The 27132-nt window shown below is 41.7% G+C and overlaps 1 protein-coding gene and 1 non-coding gene across 3 annotated transcripts in view; one reads left to right on the forward strand and one right to left on the reverse strand.

Annotated features, from left to right (window-relative positions):
* Positions 1 to 27132, reverse strand: part of LOC122564076 (cytosolic arginine sensor for mTORC1 subunit 2) — a 165719-nt gene that overhangs the window by 36253 nt on the left and 102334 nt on the right. The gene's annotated exons all lie outside the window — the stretch shown is intronic.
* Positions 15108 to 15234, forward strand: LOC122564258 (U6atac minor spliceosomal RNA). The gene has a single exon (XR_006315853.1). It is a non-coding gene; the product is annotated as a U6atac minor spliceosomal RNA (small nuclear RNA).

Consider the following 27132-nt stretch of genomic DNA (forward strand, 5'->3'; position numbering starts at 1 on the left):
AGCAAAATTAATTATAAATTGAAAGCTTTGACTTCAGATATTAGAGAAATCAGCCTTTAATTCACTTAAGGAAAGCTTGCCTTGTTGTATTAAAGGCAAACACGTTAGGCGAACATTTCAGCAGCAGTTAACTGTCCAATGCTTCCACACAAAAATGACATTTCCTCACAAAAGAATGAGAACTATCAGGAACACTCGCTTCTATTTTATTAAGAACATTAACTACATTTATTTCTGGTACAAAGCATGAGAAAATTGCACAATGCAGCAGATAATATTTCACCTAAGGGACTGATATAACTTGAACATTAAATAATAGGCCTAACAGACCAAAACCAAATACGACCTGCAGGTAATAGCTTGGTCAAAGCAGCAGGGCTTGAATCCATTTGTAGTCAAGAATTAATCAAGCAGTGGGCTCCTGAGTGCAAATACTGTAGTAATGTTCTGGAAAACCTACAGGGAGTAGTGGATTAAGTGGTTACCTAGTTTTGTTTAGCAGTTGTACACAGCAATGTGTGCATCAGCAATTAATCCAAGTGAGTGAATGCTTCTTTACTAATGGGCACCATTCGCACATGAGACAAAACCAACAGTGTCACATTGCAGATGTCAGCTAAATGGATTTTGAAGAGCTCCACAGCAGCACTTTTTATTATTTTCTTCCCCTCGACATGTTATTGTTCTTATTGCAACGTAAGAAATGTTGGAGAAAGATAAACGCTTGAATGCTGCACCCAAGAATCACATGCAGTAATGCCAGGGCAGGAGCAGTCTTGTGAACTTTTCTAATGTTCTAACCCTGCCCAGAATGACAGAACACCTTTTTTCTATATCGACCTGACATTTTCATTGTTAAAATTCTCCTTTGGTCTCTTGGAAAGGGATAACTAATTCACCTTCAATGTTAAGGATTACAATTCTCTGCCCAGTTTCCTTATGGCTATTGCAAAATTATGGAGACACTTGCAGCATAACTGTCACCATACGTCATCTGCTGGGTGTTTGAACTCCTTTACTTGTAATAAAGAAGCTTCTTTCAGAGTATAGCTGTTGCTCAGTCACAGTAATCTATGCCTATGAGTCCTTCAGTTTGAGTTCAAACATAGTTACAAGTATTTGGGAATGTAATCTAAGCTGATACTTCAGTGAACTACTAAGGAAGTGCTATACTGTCAGAAGTGCAGTTGGAATTGTGGTTACCGGATCATGTAGCTCATTATCTGAATTTGCGAAACGTTAGTGGATACAAATTTGGAGCACAACACAGCCATGAGTATACTGGGCACATATTGCTACCTGTGAAGTGATGAGTCCATGTGAGATGCTCTATATAAAAAAAAATCTCTCCTTCTGTCGTATCGAGGTTTGCAATCCCAGAAAGATTTATGATAACATTCTTGCACTAGTAACCATTAGAAATTTTGGTTATGCAGTGTGTGATTTTTCTTCTTTAAGCTTCAGTGGAGACACCCATGACTTTCCAATATTCTGTGGCAAACAGGTGAGTTTTCACTCACAATATAAATGTCTGGGACCATCCTACTTATGAAGTGAGATTCCTGGCAGAGCGAGTGTCTCTCTGCTTTCCTGTGGAATTGGTTTGAGCTTTTATACCCAGTTTTCACTAAATAAATTCAGCCCTGATGAGAAACTGAAACTCTTTTACCATCAACATAAAAGTATTGCTATAAACTTGTTCAAACTTTTCTGCTTTTTTAAAAAATGAGGTCTGAACCCAAGTGGTTCTGGTGAGGCCTGAACTAAGAATTTAATGAACAACCTCTCTTTTAAAAGTGCACTTGATGACTATATTCCGCGATGACCAGGGAAGACTGTTAAAGTGGGAAGACTGTTAAAGTGGGAATTGACTACCTTTAATTCATTCCATTCTTGGTGGCAAGAATGCACCCCAGATATTGGAACCAGCTCAACTAGTGCTGTGGCTATCTCTCCATCATTGCATGCAAACTGTTGCAAGGACCCTTAGATTTTTGCCGTGTCCAGTGCGTTGATAAATGAGAGCAGGGATTTTAATTGGAGGTTAGGGACTTGGCTGAAGCCCTTGTAACCACTTGAGCCTGCCCTCACCTGCTGGCGTCCAACATTGTGGAAAACAAGGGACTTTTTTGGAGCCAAATGGTTAAAAAATGAAACTATGCTAAATATCAGAAAATTCTTCACTCAAAAAAAGTGATCAACACTTGGATGAATTTCCATGTAGCGACAAAACAACTTAAGTCATTTGTGAGGCCATTGCACGTTGTAGTTTTTTTCTGGACGAATGAGCTTATTTCAGCCAAATAGGTTTCTCCATCCATACTTATATTACAATCCTGAGATCACATAATAAATGTACTTCTACTTGGTGTTTGAAGATGATGGCTAAATCAATAACTAAAGAGTGCTATTATGTATTCTTCATTGAAAACCGAATCATCTTTTCATCCAAAGCAACAGCTTTGATGTTCATTATATTCGGGTGTCAGCACGAACAAAGAAAGCCATCACACAAATGCACTTTATTGCAAATTCAACATCACTAAATACTCGCAACAGCTGGTGCCATTTGTAATGGGTAAGCAAATGACAGTGATGCCTTTGAATAGGATGACAGATGTAAGCGTACATTCTGCATTGACTGCAACTGAATTGAACTCCAATGACTCCTAGAGCTTGTCACCTGAAAACAAGCAACGTTGGTTTTGAACTCACATCTAAGGTTAAAGCTGACTCCTTTGCTTTAATAATTTGTTTTTGCAGAATTGCATCTCAAATTTACTTTGTGAATTATTCCCCCTCCTTCTTTGGAGTTTTCCTAAACCATCTACAATTCCTTGACCAGTTGAACCCACTATAAGCCTTTGCTGATATTCTCCTGATGATCTTGAGGTAAATTAATATGCAATTTACTCCGATACTCACATCCTTTATATCACTGCTGGTATAAACTTCAGATGTTATGAAGAGATGCTTGAAAGGATGACCAGTCTGCCTTTAATGCTTATATTGTTGTGAACAATTATTAAAAATGTATTTTTACATTACATTTGATTTGGATCTTGGGAGTGCAGAACAGTCCATCACCTTGCTGAGTTTACAGTGCTATTAGTTGATTGCCTTAGAATGATGGCAATATTGGAACAGTATGCTCATTACTCTGTCACCACAGCCAACTATCAGGATTCAGAAACATAACTCATGGCACAGCAAGCAAGCACCCATCTCCCTTAAGCTGAACTGCACGAGTGCTAGTTTTTAAAAAATCTTTAAGGTGATGAATGTCTTCCCTCTGGCCTCAGGTTCTCCATATCTCATCCCACTATTTGACTTCTGAGCTGTGGGCAGGGACAAAAGGTCAGAAGGAGTTGGAGTTATGGATGGAGTCAGTAAGATTTTGAAGATAACATGAACTATATGGATGAGCTTTGCTTATGACTGCCTGGTTCACTCTATAAAACAACATGGTAGGCAGAGGAAAATGCTTGAAAAGCTTATCACATGCTGGCCATTAACATCGAAGCAGGCTGTAAACTAAAGATAAAAATCAGTAAAATATTTAATGTGAGATGCTATGATGGTTGTGGGACCACAATGCAATTTTCAGGGATGCTCCACACTTTGACACATGAACACAGAGTTCAGGAGCAGCAGTAAGCCATTACACCCCTCGACTCAGCTCCACCATTTATTATGATCGTGGCTAATTATCGAGTTCAATGACCTAATTCCATCCTCTCCTCATAATCCTGTATTCCTTTAGCCAGAAGAGCTATAGCTACCACCTTCTTGAAAATACGTGCTATTTTGCTATTAATCACATTCGGTGCTGATGAATTCCACAAGTTCACCACTCTCTGGGTGAAGAAATTTCGTCTCATCTCAGACCTAAAACCCTATTCTAGACTCACTCACCATTAGGAACATCCTTCCTGCAATTAACCTGTCTAGTCCTGTTTGAATTTTTTAGGTTTTCAAGATGTCTCCTCTCATTCTTCTAAACTCTAGTGAATACAATCCTAATCTACAATCTATCCTTTTGTGTCATTCACCATAAGGTGGCTCAGTGGTTAGCACTGCTGCCTCACAGCACCAGGGCCCTGGGTTCAATTCCTCCCTGGGGTGACTGTCTGTGTGGAGTTGGCACATTCTCTGTATGGGTTTGCTCCAGTTTCCTCCCACAGTCCAAAGATGTGCAGATCAGGTGCATTGACCATGATAAATTGCCTACAGTGTGCAGGCTAGGTGGATTAGCTTTGGATAGGGGGTTGGGTCTGGGTGGGATGCTCTTCAGAAGATTGGTGTGGACCTGTTGGGCTAAATGGCCTGTTTCCACGCTGAATCAAACTGGTAAACTTTTGCTGCACTCCCACTACAATGAGGGAAGAACTGAGGCTGTTGTTTACAGCAGGTTCATTCTCTCCATCTGGTTTCTGGGGTACAAGGCTGGGTAAACAGGTCTTCTGGTTCTACTGGTGAAATGTTTCACCCACTGCTGGTACTTCCATGACCCACCTCTCACCCCTCCCAGGATTGCCCTTCCTTGACGCCTTAAATAAACACTTCCAGGTCATTCTTGCAATCACATTGCAGCAAATCACAGGCAAGCTTCAGCCATCGAGCAAACATCTGGAAACTGTCCCTCTGGTTTATTTACACTTGGGCTGATCCTGTCTAATGTGCACTCACGACACTGGGTTCAAATAGCCTCTGAAATAGAGATTCCAGGTTAACACAATTTTCCATTCATTAATTTTAACGGATAAATAAATCACAGGGTGGGGGTGGGAAGAATTAATCTGATTTTTTTCAAAATGCACTCTCAGTTGTGTGATTCTGTAAGGAGTGCACAATCCTACATCCATAAGCTGGTCTGACTGCCTGCAGCACCATTTTAAAATTGAAGTTGTAAATTCCTTGTTGTTAAATAAAAGGTCATGTCTAAACAGAAGCTGTAAATTCCCTCTTCTGCTTTGGTTATGACATCAAACTTACATCTCAAATCTGATTACAATGAACCTTGTTAGACTCGCTCTGTTCAGTTTATTGGAACTGCTTTTTATTCATTTAGGGGATAAGGATGTCACTAGTTAGGCCACATTTACTGCCCAGAGTCAACCACATTACATGTGACTCCAGACCCACAGCAGAACAGACAGGATGGCAGTTTCCTTCCCAAAACAGCATTAGTGAACCAGATTTTTCCAGCAAATGACCATAGATGTGTGATCATCATTAGACTCTTCATTCCAGATTTTTGTTTTAATTGAAATCAAATTCAACAATCAGCTGTGGCAAGATTCGAACCCAGGTCCCCCAGGTCCAGAAAGGTTCTCTGGATTAGCAGTCCAGTGATGATACCACTAGGCCATTGCTTCCCCAATTGTCACAATTTTTTTGCCTCATGAAGTTGTAAGAACAACCTCAACCCCAGGATGTGAGCATGATTCGAAATCCTAAACATGAAAAACAGTTTTTCCCACATCATTCCTTTTAATATTTTAGAACTAATATTTGTAGTGACCAGTTATAATATTAAAATTTGATATTAAACGTCAATTACGAATATTGCACGCACAAAGTTAGTGTAACTCAGCCAGACCATTGCTGAGATTTGGTTTTGCAACTCGGAATTCATTGTTGTTCTAACAGACAATAATGGACACTTGGTTACAAGAGAGAGTGTAGGAGAAAGTGAGGTCTGCAGATGTTTGAGATCAGAGCTGAAAATGTGTTGCTGGAAAAGCGCAGCAGGTCAGGCAGCATCCAAGGAGCAGGAGAATCGACGTTTCGGGCATGAGCCCTTCTTCAGGATTTCCGTCCCCATGCCTAACCCCGCCCCCACTCCCAGCTCCAGCCCCACACCAGGTCCTAGCTCCCAGCCCTGCTGAGTTTTCACCATCCCCCCAGAACTACCCCTCTCTGGAGGATGAAAGATCAGTCCTCAGCAGAGACCTCACCTTCATTCCCCTACAAGAGAGTGTCACTGTACCCGAGTCTGACTGGATCTCACTGATCTTCTCACCTCAGGCTTAAATCAGGATACAGGCAGAAATGTGATGGGAGATCCCCAAGCTTTACTTAATTTACATTTTTTTTTAAAACCATTTATTTCAGTTGTAAATACCTTGCTGTTAAATAAAAGGTCAAAAATAAACTAGAATTGATTAATCCTCTTATCTGAACTCACCTTGGAGGGAGGGCAGTTATTTTTTTTCAAAAGAGATTTTAAATTGAGTTGCAATCTACCCATTCAGGTTGCTGTATTGACACCGTTGGAAGAGAAAGGAACTTTCCTAGCGACCTAACCAAAACTTGTGAATTCAAGCAAAAATATTACACATTCATCTTGTTTGCTGTTGGTGAGACTTTGTGCGTGTAAATCTGTCATTGTGTTTGCTTACGTAATGACAGGACTATAATTATAAAAAGTAACATTCTGCAAGAGAAGTTCTGATGAGAGATCATTTACATGAAACGTTAACTCTGTTTCTCTTCCCACAGAGGCTGCCATACATGCCAAATGTTTCATTATTTCTAAATTTATTTCAGATTTGCTTTGAAGTCAGTACTTTAGAAGCCTCCTTAGGACATGGAAGAAGATGACGTTAACACATTGTCTCATTAAATTAATATATAATTAACTGTGTTGCCTGCTTTATTGATCAGTTCACTGGCTGATAATACAGTAGCTGAATAAACAATTGTTTCACCGAGGCAAGAAAATAAATCACATATTCTGGAAGGATAGACCAGAAATTAAAAACCAAGACTAACTAGTTTTGAAGAAAAAAGATAACTTGTGTTCAGTCATGAAAACTGATCATTCAACTGACAGATATCACACCTCTTATTATATTTTCAGGCTTCATGAGATGGTGGAAAATCCATGAATTAGCTGATGCTTCAATGCTCCATAAGAATATGCTGACAATGTTCACATGACAAAGTATCTTTCTCTTCAATTAAATTGAATCAATCAATAAGCACATTGACCTGGACCCAATATACTGGTCACTGCAACGGACAGCTGGAACTGACAACTGGAAGCGGCAGAGACAAACCACTATAAATGCCGGAGGAAACATCACAGAAGCGCTTCACAGGAGGCTCCCAAGCACTGAGGATGTCACCTAGACAGGGGACGAAACGTCTGCAACATAAATTTAAAAAGTGATTTGCAAAAGACGCAAAACTGATCTGATAAAAACTGTCACAGCAAGTAATTAGGGCTTGGAATGAACTGGCTAGAAGCAGAAGTGGGGTAGGTTCAAGAGGGCATAATATTTGAATAGAACAATGTGCAGGATTATGGAGAAAAGTCAGGAAAATAGCACTAAGTCAAAATTCTCATTCAGAGAGCCTGGGATGCGATGGACTGAATGGCCTCCTGCATTGTAACAATTCTGTGATGAGATATTAATGATGTTTAGTTTTGCTGTCCTCAGCAGCTGTTTAAATCTCACACGCACAGTTTGCTTGATACTATGTATGTGAACCAGCAAAGTGAACTGATAATATTGTTTAACTTCTTTAATCGGACACGAAGAACAAAATAAAACCATGATTAAGAGATGGCCTCCCTTGGTGCACAAGTTTCAACAATGAGCTGCTTTAAAGGTTTTATCAGTTATTTTCCTGTGTGTTTGTGTTTAAACAAAGTTTCTGAATGCAGTAAGTTATGAGAAAAATAACAGTGCTAAATCACCAACGTAGCACATAGATAAAGGACTGAAAAGGAAGCATAATGAAGATCAGGGATAGTGGAAAAATACAAGTATTGACATCAAGGAATTGAAAACAAGGTCACCTACCAATACTGCTATCGGGGCACACAAAGTCTCAGGTCTACTTCACATTCAATGCAACAATCACTAGGCAATGCACGTCAAAACAAAATGGGGCTGTTACTACCTGTACATTGTCTGCATGGCTCATTAAGAATCCAGTTTTTCTGTCAGTAAGGTGAAAGCCTGATAATATGGCCGAATCTATAAACCTGGAGTCAAAATTAAGAATGGGAAAGCCTGGTTTTTATGTATGCACAAGAAAGTCCTTCTTTCATGTCCATGTTGGCTTCAAAGGCCAATTTTACAAAGAGGTTGGTGTCCTTCATTCCATTTGTAAAGCAAGAATAGACATCAGTGATGAATAGAGAGACAGCCTACATTCCCAAAGTTATTCGGTCAGGGGCGGGGAGGTGGGGCGGGGTGTCATGTCCAGAAAATGATAAGAATATTTACATGACTTCACCTCATTGGGCAAGGTCAGCATTGGGGGACGCTGCTAAAATGCACATTTTTTAAGACTTTTAGGTGTAACTGTCAAGTAAATCCTATGGCCATGTTGATGGAGAGAAATTCAAAACCAAAACAATTACTTCCGTTCCTGCCAATGGGGGGATTTTTGTTCTTTGTCCTCCTATTCTCCTTGCTTGGGTTTCCCAAACCACATGCTATCATGATAAGAACAGCCAAGACCAAAACTCTTTTCATCCTGCTCCCAATCTGACCATAAGGAGGAATAAATCTCTGATTCCTCAACAGCTATGCTACACATGGCCCCACTTTCCCCACCAGCCATGTTACTAAGGGCTAAATCACTTGTAGTCTAGGCCAGGTAAAGATGACAATTTCCTTCCCTAAAAGGCATTACTGAACCTGATGGGTTTTTCTGACAATCGATAATGGATACATTAGGCTCCTAATGCCAATTTTTGTTTGGAATTCAAATTCCAATTGACATGTTGCATTGTTGCCATTACGATAGCTTTTTGCCCCAGATTTATCCAGGTTTAGCTGTAGCTAGTTTCAGCTTTACAGACATGTACAGTGATGCGTCATGGTTTGACATATTTGAGCCCAAATGTGCGATACCAAAAATGGTGAGTTTCCTTATAGTGTTGTACGTCTGCAGATGCGAACTTCACACCAATTTAACGTTATTAATGCAGATGGTACAACCCAATTAAGTTAAACATTATATGTAGCTGGATGTCAGTTCATATAATCCATAACAATGTTTTTTGTAAAGAGTTAAAACTTGGGGTCAGGGTTTATGACTGAAATAAATGATTCGTCCAGTAATGTAAATTACTGGTTTAGTTGTCAAATGTTGCAGGCACCTGAAAATATATTTTTTGTCCTCCAGGATATTTATCTGGATTTTTTGTAATTTTCATCTTTCAACTATTTCCTACTTTTATTTTAATCAAAAATGAATGAGACAGCCTGTACTTAAATATACTGCCTTCCACAACCATATAATGTCCCAAAGTATTTTATTCCGAATTAGGTACTATTGAAGTATAGCCTCTTGGTGTATTACAGGAAATGTAGCACTTTGTATTTTTTTTTATCTTCAGCATTTTTTCTTAAGACTTTCTTTTGCTCTCTCTGGTTACAGAATGAACAAAACTTTCTGAGCAGATTACTAAAAGCCTAAACCTGGTCTGAGGCAACATTTCCCATGCCTTGGAATTAAAACCTGAAGTTCCTAGAACAAAGACAGATGGAAATTTTAATCTTGACAATGTCCCTGCTGTTCCTTTCACCATGCCAGGTACCGGTGTTTGGTTAGGTTAACAGCTGGTTTACCATAGGGAACGGTTAAACATCTAGACGTAATTAAAGAGAAAACTAGAAAAGCAAGGGCAAAGGAATGAAGGATTAGATTTATGACACCCGACTTGAGGGGTCAGAAATACAGAAAAGCAACTGTATAGGTTTCACCTTCAATTAAAAGACTTTATTCAGAACTTTTATTGACAACCCTCATCATAATCTAATGACCACTATTGAAAAATATGCATCCGTGCCTGTTCGATGATGGCACAACTTACACTAAGCCAGGGCTTCCCAAAATTGAGGTTGGAACTCCACATGGGGGTTGAGAGTTGCAATTTTGGTATGGTGAGTTCTAAATCAGCAGTGGCTATTACCACCTCAGGCCCTCGCAGGCCATCTTCTCCCCCAGGCCGGTTTCAAACATTGAAGTGGGTTCACAGTGCAACACAAGTCACAGTAAGCGAGGCTACCGTACCACACTACAGTCATCAGGTTGCTGACTTCCTTTATACCAAAAGGTCACACCAGTGAGAGACTCCAGAAGATGAATAAATTTGTGTCTCAACACGAAACACTTTCTTTTGATGTTTTTTGTTCCCATGCCATATTTTTCAACAAAGATCAGAAGGGAAGAGGAAAAAGATTGGATAAAATGTAATAAAGGCACCATGAGGCTTCAGTCTGAAACCCAAGGGAGTTATCCAAGTCAACTGTACAGTACTTTTAGACAGGTATAAAGGCAATTTCATTAGTGACTGACATCATGAGGAGCTCAATAATCAGTACATTTGAAATGATCAAAGATCAAACACACCACATAAAAGAGTTTGTTTTAGAAATGGAATGTCGATTTCTAATGCTGTGCTCATCCTACCACCTTCGCGGGTATACAGCTTTTAAGACATGATTTCACTAAAATATCATTAAAGCTTTATTACAAATCCTGTCAAGAAACCGCATTAAGGACAAAATGTGCCAGATTCCAATCCTTCACACAGCTTGATCGACTTCTCTTTGCTTGCACTGTACTGTTTTGATAGAGTTTAGCTCTTTTTATCCCCAAATCCTTTCAAAAATGCAGACCTGTTAAAAGAATTGGCTCCAGTCTGAAACAACACAACACTACTGAGTCAACATTCTGTGGTAAAGTTGATTAAACAAACTAGAACATAAAATGCAGCAATATCAGTGAATGCAATCTCCATGCTGCAATATATATTCTAAGGAGGCCTACAATGATTTGTTACAAAGCTGAGTCACAGAGTCAGACAGCATGGAAACAGACTCTTCAGTCCAATCAATTCATGTTGAACAAAATCCCAAACTAAACTAGTCCTACTTGCCTGTACCTGGCCCATATCCCTCCAAACCTTTCCTATTCATGTACTTATCTGAACTTGATTTCTCTCAGAATTTCATCGATGGCCGAAGGGCCTGTACTGTACTATGTTCATGTTCTAATTCCAAGTCCTCATGACTAAGATGAAAACTTCTGCGCATAGAGAGAAAATTGAAGGCGACAATTCTAATTTTGAACTTCAGTGAGCTTAATTTTCAACTTAAAAGTAAAATTAAACTACTTGGTCATTGACTGTCCATCACCGACAGTCTTCCCTTTAACTTTCTTACTGGCTGTGTAGGCCTCTGAAGCTCAGAAGCCAATGCTGTGATCAGTGTGTGCGCTACCTTGCCATACACCTTACAGGATGGTGCTGGGACATCATCTTATTTTACCACAATCCCTGTGGTGACTGTCCTTCTTACACTGCCAGCTGGGAGGAAATCTTCTGATACTAAACGCATGGTGATGGATGAATGAAAGACAAAACATATTTATGTGTGATTGGCCACATGGGCTGCAGTGGTTCAAGAAGGCAGTTCACCACCACCTTCTCAAGGGCAACTAGGGACCGCCAATAAATGCTGGCCCAGCCTGTGTTGTCCCATGCCCCACGAATAAGGGGGCACAGTGGCTCAATGGTTAGCACTGCTGGCTCACAGCTCCAGGCACCCAGGTTTGATTCCACCCTCGGGTGACTGTGTGGAGTTGGCACATTCTCCCTGTGTCTGTGTGGGTTTCCTCCAGGTGCTCCGGTTTCCTCCCACAATCCAAAGATGTGCAGGTTAGGTGGATTGGTCATGCTAAATTGCCCATAGTGTCCAGGGATGTGCAAGCTCGATGGGTTAATCATGGAGAATGCAAGGTTACAGGGAAAGGTTAGGGGGATGGGTCTGGGTGGGATGCTCTTCGGAGGGTTGGTGTGGACTTGCTTCTACACCGTAGGGATTCTATGAATTCACTTAAAAAAAGAAAATGTCCGGGTCAGAGTAGATTGTGAAGCTGGAGAATTTGAAGATTGGTGATTTTCCCATGATGTTGCTGCCTTTGTCCTTTCCTAAGGCTATTTCTTTCCAGTGAGGGGCAGTTGAGGTAACCATGCTGAGTTGTATGTCAACCTTCCATGCTTGCAGGCACTGTATTGACTCTAGGGTTAGGAAGGACAAATCAAGAACACTGCTCTGTTTTGGATGATTGAGAATCTTGCTGCATCAACACTGAGCATCACTCAACTGGTAGAACACTCAGCTCTCAAATTCTTCAAGCCCCACTATAGAGCTCCAACACAGAAATCAAGGATGACATTCCAATGCAATATTAAGGGAGTGCTACACTGTCCAAGGTGTCACCTTCCAGGTTGAGACACTAAACCAAGGCCCTGGTTGAATGGATGTGAAAGACCATGTGGCACAATAAGTGCAAGGGAATCAACATCACCAAAGCAGATTACCTGGTCATTATCACATTGCTTTTCTGAATGTTGAATGCAAACTAGTGTCATCTGATTACAAAGCCGGTGAAGTGTATTGCTGGAAAAGGCACAGCTGGTTAGGCAGCATCTGAGGAGCAAGAGAGTCAACATTTCTGGCATAACCCTTCATCAGAACAGTGATTACTATTCAAGAGGTAATTCATTGTAAAACACTTTGAGGTACATAGTGATTGTGAAAGGCACTATGCTGATGCAATTCTCTCCATGACCAATGCACAGTGGCACACACTCATGAAGACTCCCCTGTCAGCACCTTCCAAACCCATAGCACTTCCACCAGGACAGGACTTATACATTTAATGGCAGAGTACTGGGGTGTGTTGCTGCACAGAGACCTAGGGGGTGCAGGTGCATAGTTCCTTGAAAGTGGAGTCGCAAGTAGACAGGGTGGTGAAGGAGGCTTGGGGACCCTGCAGTCCTCTGGACTCAATATCGAGTTGAAATATTTTAGGGCCTGAACTCCCCTATATCCTAGCCCCCTACCACACACATCAGGCCTTGTAATCACATGGTCTACCATTACACACTACCTATTGTTAGCCATCAACAGTTTCCATTAACAGCTTTTCACCCTCCCAGCCAGATGATTACCAACTCCTTTGTCTGTCTAATGGTTCTATCCCCACCTACTGTTTTACTCCTTACAACATCCCTTCCATCCTACCTTCTGCATATAAACCAACATTTTCCTGGCTATCATCAGTTCTGAGGAAGGGTCACCAGAAATGTTAACTGATTTCTCCTCACAGATGCTGCCAGACTTGTTGAGCTTTTCCAGCAATTTTCGTTTTTGTTGCTGAAGATGGCGTTTGGCATACTTGCCTTCATTACTCAGCACATTGGGAGGTCATGTTGCGGCTGTACAGGGCATTGGCGATACCACATTTAAAATACTGCATACACATCTGGTCTCCCTGCGATAAGAAAGATGTTGAGAAACTTGAAAGGGTGCAAAAAAGACTAACAAGGATGTTGCTGGGGTTGGAGGGTTTTACCAATAGGGAAAGGCTGAATAGACTGGGGCTGTTTTCTCTGGACCATCAGAGGCTGAGGGGTGACCTTATAGAGGTTTATAAAACCATGAGGGGCATGGATAGAGTGAGTAGCCAAGGTCTTTTTCCCAGGTTGGGTGAGTCCAAAACTAGAGGGCATAGATTTAAGGTGAATGGGGAAAGTTTTATAAGGGAGCTAAAGGGCAATGTTTTCCACACAGAGGGTGGTGTGTGTATGGAATGAGCTGCCAGAGGAAATGGTGGAGGCTGGTACAATTACAACATTTAAAAGGCATCTGAATGAGTATATAAATAGGAAGGGTTAGAGGGATATGAGCCAAGTGCTGGCAAATGGGACTAGATTAGGATATCTGGTCAGCATAGACGAGTTAGACTGAAGGGTATGCTTCGTTGCCATGTAACTCTATGACTCAATGAGTCAACTCACTGCTACCGCCTCCTAGAGGCCAGTTATTGTAAATGCGATGACGTGACTTTCCTTGAATGAGTTCCCCTGAATAACCCATTCAGAGCTGTCATTACACACTTCTGAAGGACTTAAACCCAGACTTCCAGGCCCAGACCTAGGGTCACTACCACTACACCACAAGAGCCCCTTATTCCTTGAATGACTAACAAACAAGCAAATCCTGCCCACTTTTCGCATCAGTGAGATTGTAACAGTGGAACTAGAGAATGGGTGGCAAGGACCTTGGTACTTCCTTGGGATTGGCTGAAACTGAAGGTGGATTTTGACAACCAATAGGAAATGAACACTTTGATTCATGTCTGTTCCAGCCAAAGGTCATCTAGGGAACATGCTAACTGTGTCTTCCTCCCACAGATCCTTTCTCTATAGAGTATTTCTAACACTTTAAATTTATATTTCAAATTTTCAGCATCTGTAGCTTTTTGCTTTTGTGACTTTGATTTTAAACTCAGTTGGGATCTGTGCCAGAACCATTAATACAGAATGTAGAATGCCTAGCATAGCAGGCTCATGGGGCTGTACTGCCAACTCCTGCTCCAATTTCTTACAATCTTAAAACATTTCTACAGCAGAAGTCACAGAGAACACTTTCTATTCAACTTGTGTTATCAAATTCATTGTTCCTCCTGCACATAACAGCACAAGAGTGGGAGACTGCAGCCTCACAAAGAATAGTCTACATGTGATTGCAGGCACACACCATATCATTAACTCGTAGTGGTCTCTAAATGAGCTTATTGAGCCACTCGATGGGAAATAATTATTCCAGAGTTTAGCCTCCTTTGTCACCCCCATGGTGTCTCTCTATTCCCTACCCCATCAGATATCCAAATATTGTCCTCTTCAATGCACCTACAACATGCAACCATGCTCTGTGATATGGAATTCTATCTTCTTACCACTTTGTGAATTAAGGAGCTTAATTTGAATTCCCTATTGGAATTTCCTATCTTATAATGATGACCCTTAGTTTCACACTTCCACTATAAGAATCATTCTCTCTGTATCAGTTTAAAGACCTCCATTAAGTCACTCATTTTCCGAGAGGAGATATAGCTTGTCCATTCTTTCCTGATGTATATACACACATAGTTCTGGCATCATCCTACTTTGAACTCTTTACTATACATTCTGTTTATAATGTTGTGACCAGAACCATCACTATCTACCTATCAGACACCAGTGTCCATGATAGTACACTCAAAGTGATCATCACACAGATCTTATAAAGCCTAAGTCAAGGGGAGAAGGTCAGCACGCCCCTTGATGAGGTTGGAAGGGGTCCCAGCAGCCTTACAACACACAAATGGTTAAGGCATTGGTATCTACTTAGTGGCATCTAACCATGTTTCTGAAGGGTCCTCCTGGAATGCAGTGGTAGTGTCCCTACCCCTTGACTGTGAGGCCTGGGTTCAAGCCCCCCTGCTCTAGAGGTAAGTAATAACATCTCAACAGGTTGATTAGAAAAATAGATTTTAAAATATTTCTAAAATATATAAAAGAAATCATGACTCTAATGGACTCACCAGAAAACACCAAATGCTCATCCATCGGACCACAATAAATCCAGATATTTAATTAGAACTGAATTGCAGAGTTAATTTATTAAGCTGATTACAATTTGATCTTGAATTGGTTTGTGACTGGATAAATACCCTATTGCTGTTTTGTAATGACTGAGCTTTTTCATAATAGGAAAGAGCAAATAAGTTATTACTGCGACTATTTCTTCCTTGAATACAAGCTGTTTCTCAATTTTGCAATTGAAAATGCAGCAGGCTGGTGATTAAGTAAGAAAAACATATATCCACTAGCTTTGGAGCCAATATCAGGCCTTATGCCTCAGGGACGTCACACTGTGCACTGGGGAAAGGGGAGCTTTTGGCAAATAGCCACAGGAATTCCTAAATTAATTACAGTCAGGCAATAGATGTTGAAGGAACGTAAAGAAGTAATGCAATGAATGAAAAACATCTTTTCATCAAATAAGAACTCTACTTATTAAAACTGAACTCCCATTTTCGCACCTTCCTTCTACACCTGGCTTGACATTTCTACTTTCAAGAGAACAAGTACACAGCCAGTTTAGTGTCATTATAGCACTGAAAGAAGCCGTTCACTGAGAGTCACTGTCATAGAGTCATAGAAGTCAGACAGCGTGGAAACAGATCCTTCCGTTCAATCAGTCCATGCCGAACATAATCCCACCTAAACTAAACTAGTCCCACCTGTCTGCTCCTGGTCAATATCCCTTCAAACTTTTTCTATTCATGCATCCATCCAAATGTCTTTTAAACATTGTAATTGTACCCACATTTACCACTTCCTCAGGAACTTCATGCCACAAGAAAACCACCCTTTGTGTAAAAAAATTGTCTTTTTTATATCTCTCTCCTCTCACCTTAAAAATGCGCACCCTAGTCTTGAAATCCCCCAATTTAGGGAGAAGACAACTACCATTAACTCTATTTATACCCCTCATTATTTTATAAACTTCTATCAGGTCACCTCTCAACCTCCTACGCTCCAGTGAGAAACGTCCCAGTCTCATGTGACAAAGTAGGCACATGTGGAGAAGCTGCATCAGACGATCATGATATATGGTGGGAAAAGGAGATGACAGAGATCAGCAGATACCTTTTAACTTTCTCTAGCTGTTGTTAAACCTGGCCTTAAATATCAGTAGGCCATCATACTCCTTATTCAATTTCCCTTTCCTTGAACATCTGTTTAGCACCTGGAAGCTAAATTTGAAATGTACCCCAGCGAATTTTACTTCCTCAGCATCAAATGTTTGATATCACTCCAGGAGCCATTGTGCATGAAGCAAGATCATACAGACAGGAAATTAGATAAATAACCAGTTAATCTGAATGTGGCAGCACTGACTGATGGTTAAAACCTAATGACAAGACCAGAAGAAATCTTCAAAATGGTAAAGTCGCCATAATCCCAGAGGCAGCTTCACTAGAGAGGCATGTTGGAGATCTGTTGTATCCCCCGAGTAAGATAGACAAGGCCTCAGTTCAGCTTCTTATACACAAGGGAGCAACTGTGACACTTCAGCACTCCCTGACTACAGTCCTGCAACACACTAATGTCACTCGTGTGATCAGAGGTAGGGTGCAAAACCTTCAGATCAGAGCTGGTGACGCTGCCAATTGAGTTTAGTGGAGACCGCAGGCTCAGAAGACACAGATCATGGTGCTTTGTTCCAGGTTATGGGGACTCCGAATTGGCTTCAATGACAGCCAGGATTCTCAAGCCCTACTGCTCCAGAGTTCCCTTGCAGTCGGTGGAGAGCCTGGTGCTAAGCAGAACATAAAAAGGCTGCTCAGCTTCAAGATTTATAACAACAGTGACTTTAAGGAAAAGACCCTAACTTCATCCTTTAAAGAAAAATATGATAAAAGGACCACTTTCCTTCTCCTTTAAGGACTTAACTGCAGACTTAGCCTCTCTCGCTCTCACTTAAGAAAATAATCTTTTGCCAAAAATACACTGACATATCACAAACCCTATTCCAAATCAGTGACTAAATAATTCCCTAACACAGCACTGAGTCAAAACCAAAACCAAAGAACTGCAGAAGCTGGAAATCAGAAACAAAAAACAAAAGTTGCTGGAAAAACTCAGCACTGGGTTTTCTGGCAGATCAAGGGGTGCTTTTATTCTGAAATAAAGATCCTTGCTGGCTCACCAGATTAGTCATCAGTTATTTTCAATCCTAAAACTTTGGGTTGCCATGTATTAGAATGTTTTCACCATGACGACTGAGATGAGAGCAGTGATGAAAGCCAATCAGGAGATAGTTCACAAAATGCAGGAGCTCCATCTTCAGAAACCGAAAAAGGCGAGAGAAGGTTAAGGCAGGTTCATTTCAAATTGACAAATGGATACAGTAATTAGCTGACAAATCTATCCTGGCTAATTTTAGACCAAACTGTGACCAGGCCAAAATAATTCCTCATCGCGTGTTTCTTTATTTGTTTTGCAAATTTTAAACAATTAAATGACAATATTCGAAACCAGCGAGTGCAATACCTCACACCAACTCTTCCCCAAGTGAAAGGTTTGGTTGGCTGTGCTCATGTTAAGTATTTGATGACATCACTAAAACGTGAGGATGGTCCTTCTAAAAATGATACTTAATTGTTAAATTTTCCTTGCACCTTGAAGATTTAAGCTTTTTAAGCCTCAACATGAAGAGCTGACATGTAGCCAGATCGAAGATCTCCTGCTGCCTCTCAATACCTTTGAGTCATAGTGGCCCTTTGGCCCATAATATCCACGCCAGTCTTCAAACATTCATCTATTCTCATCCTTCAGGCAACAAGAACTTCCATCTCGCCCTTTGTTCCCCTAATGCACCAATCACAATAAAATTTGGATCAATGTTCCTACTTTCTGATGATCCCACCAGCCCTCATGCAGTTTTGATGAGGTTGAGCAATAATTCCAGACAATTGCATTCTGCTATCCAATGCAGCATGATACAGATGAACAGTACAATAATATCCAGCATTCCACTCTCCCTGCCAAGAATTTTAACTGTTCAGACTCAATATTATTAGCTGTCATCAACACTTCTACAGCAACATATGTATTGTTAGTGGGAAATGTAGTATGTAGGTAGAAAGAAAACAATGGGCCTGAAATAGGTCACAATTCAAGTGATAAGGAGGTATAAAAATCTATGCTCCCTCTCAGCAGAGCCCTACCTCAAGGTATGGTTGGGGGCCTTAAAGATATAGCTGGAAGTCCCAGGATATAAGTGTTCCTTGTACTGGAATTGTGCAACTGCACATTCACTTAAGGTTCTGACCTGCCAACAGATGGAATTGGACCCTGGCTGGAGATCTGGGCAGCACTGTAGCCTGAACATTGTGGTAGTAAAAGTTCTCTGTAGTTGTTTTTTCAGCTTCCTTGCGGAAGAGGACCATTATGCTCCAGACTACATCTTTCTCAGGCTGGGAGTGAGAGGGAGAACAACAGGGGAAGACTGATATAATCATTCCCCCAATCATTCAGATGAAGTAAGGTTAGAGGTCAAGGACATTCAGACAATGCACAGGTTAAAATTCAGGCAGGGACTGTATACAGAAAGCCTTGCTTTCATTTTAAAAGATCAGAGGATGCTTTAATATCAGTTCAAAAGAATAAAGAGAGCTTTACTCTGTATCTAACCCTGTGCTGTCTCTGTCCTGGGAGTGCTTGATAGGGATGGTCCTGTACCTGTCCTCAGACAGTTTGATGGGGTCAGTGTCAAGGGAGCCTTACATTCAGTCTAAAAGTTTAGAATTCAGTCCATTTGTTAAAGTACAAATTCTGTCTCTATTTATATGTGTTCCTAACAATTCCCATGTCCACTCTTGTAATGACAGCTGCCGGTATAAGCTTGTCACATGGCAGCTGTGACTATGGTCTCCTGTAAGTGGTGGCAAAACAGCGCCTCTGGTGGTGGGAGGTGTCATTACAACATAACAGGTTTATGAACGTAACGTCAACACTCAATATACACCGGGAGAGGGTCAATTCACCCAGAAAGCCCGGGAAAACTCATCCCCTGCGGGTGGCCAGAGAGAAGTCACTCCCATCAATAAAGAAGAACTAGGTGAAGACTTGCTTGTCCAATGTTTCCAGTTGTTGATCTCAAGGGCGGCACAGTGGTTAGCACTGCTGCCTCATTGTGCCAGAGACCCGGGTTCAATTCCCGCCTCAGGCAACTGTCTGTGTGGAGTTTGCACATTCTCCCAGTGTCTGCGTGGGTTTCCTCCCACAGTCCAAAAGTGTGCAGGTTAGGTGAATTGGCCATGCTAAATTGCTCATAGTGTTAGGTGAAGGGGTAAATTTAGGGGAATGGGTCTGAGTGGGTTGCTTCTCGGTAGGTCGGTGTGGACTTGTTCTGTCGAAGGGCCAGTTTCCACACTGTAAGTAATCTAATCTAACTAACTAATCAGCCAATGAACAGGAGTGAAGCAGTTTGTGATTGGGGGAAGCAGGTAGTCAGTGCTAGCATTGATTGAGTCGCTGTGTGGGTGTAGCGGGGCTTTAGCTGGGGTCAGAGGCTGGGAGGTGGGAGCCAAGGTCCAGCACCAAGAAATAGGGACCCTGCCGGGGGAGAGGGAAGGGGGGAAAGGGGGGAAAGGGGGGAAAGGGGGGAAGGGGGAGGGTGTAATGGGGGAAATATGGTAGGGTGCTGGGGAGGTGCCTTTTGCCAGGGCTGCAAGACTCTTTCACCAATTCTGGAGGTCCGTCTCCTGGGCCCTGAATGGAGGTGTCAGCCTGGGAAGGGCACGGGTGGCAGCAGGAGGGTTTGGAGAGTGAGCGGGGGTGTCTGAACGCTGGTGGATGTGGGGAAGGAAGAGGTTGCAAGATGCATGTGTGGGGTATGGGACAGCAACATGTATGACAGGGAGAAGGATGCTGCACGAAGAGCTACAGCGGAAGAAGGATCTGCAAGCAAGGCATAGAGAGAGGTAAAGGCAGAAACAAGGGTGTGAGGGAAGAAGGAGGCTGCGAGAAGGATGTGTGGAGAGAGGGTGTGTCTGAAAAGGGGCTGGTCAAAACAGATGAGTCTGTGAGTCAGAATGTAATGGGGTCAAGTTCCCCTTCCTAGGTATGAGCACATGCTCCAGGTTGATACTTCAGCGCAATACTGAGAGAATTATGTGCTGAAATCTTCAATCAAGTCTTTGTCTGCCATCTCAGGTAGATTACAAAGATTCCAGTGTCCCTCAAGCAATTCGCTATTAGAAAATAACTTGGTCTTTATAACCCCTCTGTTTGTGAGACCATTCTGTGTGCAAATTGACCACTGCATTTATCACATACCAAAAGTATTTCATCAGCTGTAATCGCATCATGACATTCTGAAGTCAGGAAATATGTGAGAGTCTGGGACAGACTGTGTCAAAGTAGGTAACATCACTTGCCTGGTAATCCAAAAGTCCAGGTACATAGGAGCACATGTCCCACCATGGTAGTTGCTGGTATTTAAATTTGATGAATAAATCTGGAATTGAAACGTAAAAGTAATGGAGCCATGAAGATATCATCACAAAAAATCCTCACTTCAGGGAAGGAAATCTGCCATCCTTACTTGGTCTGGCCTGTGTGTGACTCCAGTTGCACAGCAATTTGGTTACTTCCAATTGCTCTCTGAAACGGTCTGGCAAGTTGTTGTACCAAACAGTTAATAGCATCAGTTGGACTGTAGCAGTTCAAGAGGGCTACTTGCCATCACCTTCTCAAGGGCAACTAGGGACTGACAACAAGCAAAGTGGGTCACGTCCACATCTCGTTAAAGAGTAATAAAATGTTCTCTCTCCTTGCTCCTTAATGCCTCACTCTTGTGCTCACATGTTCGTTCCTGTGTGTGTTATTTCTACTCAGGCTTTAATCCACTGAAAATAAACAGATTAATGCCTGAATAATAATAGCATGCACAAGAATGTATTCTGAACACACTAAAGATTTGAATGTGAACAATGGTGATCTGAATTTTAACTCTCGATGGATGCATGGGTGACCAAGGTGAAGCAGTGCAGGCATTGAATGCATAGGAGGTGTATTGTTTCCTCCAATACAGGAAAATCTAACAGTACAGTACATAGTGTGGTGCATTGGCTATATTTGTGGGAACAACATGAGAGCTTTGTTCAAGCAATGAAGTGTTTACACTCTCAAGACAACTGGCTAATCCATATAAACATTTTAAAACCTTCTTGCATAATCCTTTCTGAATAGTATTCCCTGTTCTGTAATTAAAGATTTGACAAACAAGAAACAGCAGCTCTTTTATTGCAGCAGGAAGGACCAGCTCATGAGGCATGTTGCTAAAACACAAGTGTCCCAGTGCAATCTCTTCATGGAATCCATGGAATCCACTACCAGTTTTAAACACAGAATGAAAACAGTTCCCACTGGGGTTTAAAGCCATAAGAACTGCAGTGCAAACTTCGCCAGCATGCTAAAATGTGTTTCCAAGTTTCAAAACATTAGTGCTGGGTATAATGAGGAAAAAGACCAGATTCAAGTCAAAATGAGTAGACAGAGAACCACCACTTCCCACATCTCACTATGTGCTCCAACTGAATAAGGCCAAGAATGGGAACATGTGAAATATATGACTGGTAAGGATAAGTTCAAGAACAACTGCAAAACTTTTCTGTCATTGTACAACATTCCAGATTGGAAGAGAATACCCACAGCACTGGTTGGAGGAGGTTTAGGGTGTGTGGGTGCACAGTAAGTTGTAGCAAGGTTTTGACAAGTGAGTTCCACAATGCAGTAGCGTAATGTGAAGATATTATCACCAAAGGGGTGGGAGGAGGATATGGGATGGGCTGAGAGAGAAAAGAAAGGCGGGACTGGTATTTCTTTTGCATCATTTTGTATTGTTTTGAATTTTTTGCCAGAACAATGGCTAGCTTTGCCCTGAGACATTATCAGGCTTGGACAACACAGGTTCTTGTAAGCTGAATGAGGACAAGAAGGTAGCTCACCGAACCAGAGGTCCTTGGAACTACTGAGTGGATATTGACAGTAAGAGTGGAGTGGAGGCTGGGGAGAGGACAGAGAGGGATGGCTAGCGACTGAGCAATGAGTGTAGCTTTATTTCATGGGGTGGCACTATGGCTAAGTGGTTAGCACTGCTGCTTCACAACACAAGGGTCCCAGGTTCAATTCCAACCTCAGGCAACTGTCTGTGTGGAGTTTGCACATTCTCCCCGTGTCTGCGTGAGTTTCCTCCGGGTGCTACAGTTTTCTCCCACAGTCCAGAGATGTGCAGGTCAGGTGAATTGGCCATGGGAAATTGCCCGTAGTGTTTGCTGCATTAGTCAGAGGGAAATAGGTCTGGGTGGGTTACTCTTCGGAGGGTCGGTGTGGACTTGTTGGGCTGAAGGGCCCGTTTCCACACTGTACGGAATCTAATCTGAATTTCCCAAGTCATTTCTGGATTGGCTCCCAGAGGACCCTCTAATGGAAAAAGTTAAACAACAATTAAGAAAGAAAGAAATGCACCCAGTGAGAAACACATAGCCTGAATAAATTACTGCTTCTTAAAACTTTCAGCAGAGGAATACCGTCAGAGGCAATGGCTTTGGAGCTGATGGTTTTATTTCTGCTGAGCACCACAATAAAAAAGAAAACAAATACCAGGAACTTGCTGATGAAGGCTTACGTACAGACAATGACGGACTCCAAGAAACAACTCCGCTCTGAGGAAATATCCTAGAGCACCGAAAGCAGAGAACAGCTAATAATAATCCTCACATTACTTAACGATTTAGTCTTGAGCCTGTTCTTGGAGACCCGCCTGGAAAGAACATTTAAAGTTGGACTGTAATGTGCCATTATGGTTAGGTCAAGCAAACAAAATAAATCTCTTCAAAATCTGCTTGATGGGAATACCATAGCATCTGTAATGATGATAATATTCTGCACAACAGATGCTGCAATAGAGACAGAAACAAAGTCAATCTTTTTACAGCAAATTGCCTTTTGACAACACATGACGTTTGAAATTATGACGTTCAACATGGTAAAAGGCTGATGAAATGTTTTGAACATGACCGCAAGATGCAGTCAATCTATAACTATACTTCTCAAAACAATACCAGCTATCAAATCTACAATATCCAGGTTAAACAATAATAATTTCAGCAACAGGACAGTGATGTGGGCAACAGACACACATACTTCATGTATGTCTACTGATGTCAATAACTATCACCATAGATAGCGTACACTCAGAAATTTAACAGTTGTTCTGATCTGTAGGTAATAATTTAAGGCAAAGACAAGTCTGCAAAGCAACCACAGAATTATAGAAGGGTTTAGCCAAAAATTACAAGTGGGCAGAACCACAGCAATTAAAATTCACACAACGACATGCAGCATATTATTGATCGGGTACCTGAACATTTGTGAGTGAGTCAGCACATTTGATTTTAAATGCTAGCATTACCAGATATGCCTGTAGATGGCACAGTGATAGGGGATCCAGTATGCACCCATGAGCATACTGCCAACACAACTGCTAATTTACATTTCAGGGGCAGTATATGATTGTGTGTGTGTGTGCGCGCGTGTGTGTGTAAGGGAGGGAGAAAGAGAGAGAGTGTGTGTGTGTGTGAGAGAGACAGAGAGTGGAGAGAGAGATGAAGTCTTCCAACTCTATACAACTTTCAATGGCTAATAGCACATACGAGCTAGAGTCAGCATATGGCTTGTGTTGCTGTTTTAAATTTTTTGGTCTGCAAGAGATTTTGGGAAGAAACAGCCCTGAGTGAGGCAGCACCTTTCAGTGCTCATCAGTTTTTTTGTGAGCGAGCACCCCTCAGTGAGTATAAATGATGAACTTGAGGAGGGAGTAATGGGTGAGGCACTGTGCATGATCGTGGAGGGGCATCACACAGGTACCATTCACTATTTTGCTCAGATCCTCAGTGAGTATTAGCAATGTAAGTGTCAGGTATGACTCTGCTGCTAGCCCTGTCATCTCTTCAATCACAAGCTCCCATTCCAAGGCTTGAATGCAAAAATATCAAGACCATTAGCTACATTAAAACAGTGATACTTCAAAAGTATTTCATTATCTGCACAAAGCTTTGAGACATGTGGCAGTCATGAAAAGTGCTATTAAAGTGCAAGTCTTTGATAAGAGATAAGGGGCACAGTTGAAGCCAAAACGCACATCTTAGCACACAACTCTTCCAGAAATTCTCAGTGCTGCTCTCATTCAGAGTAAGGCAGGAGCTTCAGGAATGTCCAGGCTAAAGAGTGATGTAAGCTGTAAACACGCTCACCCCCACCCTTGCAGAGATAGAATCAACCACCAGGTAGCTAGCTTTCAAATTGAGTGTCTCCTCCCAACATCTTCCGAAACATCAACTTACCCAATGTTCCCAATTACAACGACTATTGCTTTCATTGTCAAATGAAATCATCGTTCCTGCTTGCTTATGTTGCATGTGAACTGGCTGTTCAGATAAAGCACTTCACTTTGTCCTGTTTATTATTCTTGCTGAGAGAGCTGGCACAGAGAACTTAGCAATTTTGGAAGTAGACACAGCGTGAAATTCCTCATTAGACAAAAAACAAGGAGCGAGCCTATCGTGATTTGTAGCTAATGAGCCAGAGACAGAATTGCAGAAATTCCAGCTTCCAAACCTTCCAGTTTTGCGGTTCCACTGGAGGATTATTAGTTCAGTGACTTCAGGTTCCTTCAATAGTGGCAAAAGTGATTTCCTTGCCAATGGATTATGAATCCTCACAGTTCTAACTTTATACAGTATTACAGTACAGTATATATTTCACACGTGTTCCTTTAGGTCAGGGTTGTCTGTGTGAGAAATGAAATCCTTTTATTCAGTAACAACATCAAGTTAAGGTTCTTTCCACAAAGTGCCTGGATAACATTTTCCTTTCTCAATCCCAGAAAAACACTCACAGCTGTAACACAATGTGCTAGCCATATAATGCAGCCAACAATCAAGTATTGGGTGGAAGATGTCATTCACGGAATCAATCAGAACCAGTAATGACTGCAGAACGTCTGCCCTAGATGTTCCCAAGTATCCCTATCCAATCAATTGTAATAACCCATTCCGGTCTTTCTGAGCTCTGCCCCTGTATCTATTCACTTTCACTCTCATGAAAACTACTGCAGGTTGCACTGTTGTAGTTAATACAGACTCACCTGTCAGGACTAATCCAGGACACAAGGCAAAACGCATACTTTACAGAGTGACCAGGGGAATGACAAGGTGACAGAAATATAAACAGAACATAAAACAGACTCAGAAATTACAACTGCAAAGTGACAAGTGACAGTAAAGTATGTAATAGATTAGAAATGTAAACAGAATATGTTGGAAGTACTTAACAGCTCTGGCAGCATCGGTGGAGAGAGGGAGATGTTTATGTTTCTGGCCACTGAACCTGAATCACAAATGGGGAAGGTTAGAAATGTCATTGGCTTTGAGCGAGTGAAAGCAGGAAAGATGGAACAAGCTAACTGGAACATGTGCATTAGGGTGGAGAAGCAGATTAGATTAAACAACTATATCTCATGGTTGGTCATGCAACAGGTAAAGAAAGATGCGTCTAGAGGAGGTGTGGATCTTGGAAAGGAGCTGTGTGAAAGCAAACTAAACAGGAAAGAAGAAAGAAATGAGACAGAAACCTGGATCAATAAAGAAAAATCAAACGGAGGTTTGGGTGGAGGTTACGATCTAAAATTGTTGAACTCAGTATTGAGTCCAGAAGGATGTGGAATGATAAGTCATGGAGCAATCCAGAATTGGGGGTGGAAGGGCAAAGGAAACACATTTTCAAAATAAGGGGTTGTCCAGTAAAGATGGAGCAAGTGAAGAATTTTGTCCATCAGAAGATCATTGACTTTTGGAATTCCCGCTCTGAGATGGCAGTGGAGGCTGAGTCATTGAATACATTTTGAGTTAGGAAGCTTTCTCATCTGGAGTCAAATGTTATGCGAGACAGGAAAGTGGAACGAAGGCCACAATCAGATAAGCCATGATCATATTGAACAGCAGAGTGGTTTTGAAGGCCAAAACCGCTCTTCCTATTTCCTTTCTTCTCATATTCTTAAAATGAGGTGCTGCTCGTTGAGCATGTGATGGTAATTTCTCCTGCCGTTCACATCACTTCATGACACGTCTTTTCATTCTTCTTCTTCTTCTTCTCAGAAGGTCTCTCAGGATCGAGGAGACTTGGGAACAAAGCTTCCACCAATTTTTGTTTCTACTGCACATACTATCAGGCTCCACGTGCAGCATCAATGTCCGAAACTGGAAATCGATGTATCAACACACCGACTTGCATCCCTCAGAGGGAGCTCGGAGCACCGGCTTGGCTAAGAGGTTGCCTGGGAGACGTGAGGCCCGAGGTGACCAAACTGCCCGATGCTGGATTCGCACACCCTGCTGTTGATGGGGGCATTGGAATTTGATGGTACTCCAGGTGGGAGCTGTTTGGGTTTGTCTTTCTACTGTTTGATAAGCAATTGGGGGCAGATTTTTCTACATGAAAGGCTCTATATAAACGCAAGACTTTTGTTGTTCATGGTAAGATTTACATTCCCATCTTTCAAAACAATCGAAAAGTAGAAAACAGAAAACAACAGTGCTTCATGGTGGCTCAGTGGTTAGCACTGTTGCCTCACAGCACCAGGGAAGCAGGTTCGATTCCAGCTTTGAATGATCGCATGCAGTTTGCACACATTC

This window comes from Chiloscyllium plagiosum, unplaced genomic scaffold (genome assembly GCF_037043375.1).
Source record: "Chiloscyllium plagiosum isolate Xiang-an unplaced genomic scaffold, Cpla_swu_hap1 HiC_scaffold_31, whole genome shotgun sequence".
NCBI lineage: Eukaryota > Metazoa > Chordata > Chondrichthyes > Orectolobiformes > Hemiscylliidae > Chiloscyllium > Chiloscyllium plagiosum.